The sequence below is a fragment of the Rhincodon typus genome, chromosome 20 (assembly GCF_021869965.1).
Source record: "Rhincodon typus isolate 14 chromosome 20, sRhiTyp1.1, whole genome shotgun sequence".
Taxonomy (NCBI): domain Eukaryota; kingdom Metazoa; phylum Chordata; class Chondrichthyes; order Orectolobiformes; family Rhincodontidae; genus Rhincodon; species Rhincodon typus.
Window position 1 is genome coordinate 11,575,783 of NC_063351.1, and position 1,691 is coordinate 11,577,473.

A 1,691-nucleotide genomic window follows, 5' to 3' on the forward strand; every position below is an offset into this window, starting at 1 on the left:
CTCTTTGCCTCAACTCTGTGGAACTCCTTCAGTTTAAGTAACCCATAATTAGTTTCTTTACTCTGACTTCTTTCCCAGCAGTGAACATCTTCCACCTTCCTCTGTTTCAATCATTTATTCAATGATTTCTACCTTAATTACAGCAAAGCACTCCAATCTCCAATCCAATAATATCCAAGAACATTTCTTTTAACCTCTCCCTCTGAATAACAATTTTAATTTGAAGCCAACTCATTAAGGACTGTGTGATTGAAGTACATATTATTTATCTATTCATCCTGTCCTTTATATCATGAGAAACTTCTAACAAAACCTTCTTAGCTCCAATGGAATCCTGCAAGAAAACTGAAGACAAGATAACTGCGTAAAACAAGTGCGACATCAGAATTTCTGGAATATAAATTTTTCCTTCATCTTATAAAGCTTACACAAGATATCTCACAACACCACATACTAACTTTTCACATACTTTTGAGAAGGTTTCAAAATGGTGCATTTCCACAGGAAGTAGAAATGAGTACTGAAACTAAAAAAAATCTATTTACGCTTTCATACTGAGCAAACTTGTTGCTAAATTTAGCGTGAAAATAAATTTCCAACTTACAATGTTCATAAAAGCTTCAGGGTCCACCTTCAACCGATGTTGGGTCACCAAAATTTTTTTACACACACTCTCATCTTGCAGTAGGAATAGCAGTGCAAAAAACAGAAGGCTCATCTTTGATCTGCAAAAAAGTACACAAAATGGACTGTTATTTATGAAAACCTAGAAAACAATTTGCATTGTGGTTACACAATGAGCAGATGAAAGTGAAGCCACTCAGGAAAATAACCAATGGTCAACACTGCAGGGGACCAGTTGTAACTAAAGAACAGGTTTATACTATAAAGTGCAAAATTAGGCCAGATAAAACTCTAAAACCTTCATTAATTCACTATCTGATGGGGTGGTGAAAACAGATTCAGCCATGACTCCAAAGGGGAATCGGATATATGTTTGCCACAGAAAAAAATGCAGGGCTACAGTAAAGAGCAAGGTGGAAGGAGTAGTAATTGGAAGAATCTTTCAAACAGCCAACACAGGAAAAATTGGCTGAATGGCCTCATTCTATGGTGTATGACTATGACAATACGCAACATTTACTTTTCCAATTCGCTAATAGTTAAAACCACTATACTAACACTGAATGATCTTTGAGATTTCTTCTATCAGGCAAGACAAGATAAACTCACTATGGACAATGACAAAGACATTAACCCTGCAGCAGGTTACAACTGCAGAATCAATGCAACCATCTTTTAAACTTTGATGTAAAAATAATGCTGATTTTCCTGAAATATACTGTACAAAATAACTGTAAACATTAAAAAAGCTTTGAAAAATCATTTCAGAGATAATAGGAACTGCAGATGCTGGAGAATCTGAGATAACAAGGTGTACAGCTGGATGAACACAGCAGGCCAAGCAGCATCAGAGGAGCAGGAAGGCTGACGTTTCGGGCCTAGACCCTTCTTCAGAAATGGGGGAAGGGAAGGGGATTCTGAAATAAATAGGGAGAGAGGGGGAGGTGGATAGAAGATGGATAGAGGAGAAGATAGGTGGAGAGGAGACAGACAGGTCAAAGAGGCGGGGATGGAGCCAGGAAAGGTGAGTGTAGGTGGGGAGTTAGGGAAGAGATAGGTCAGTCCAG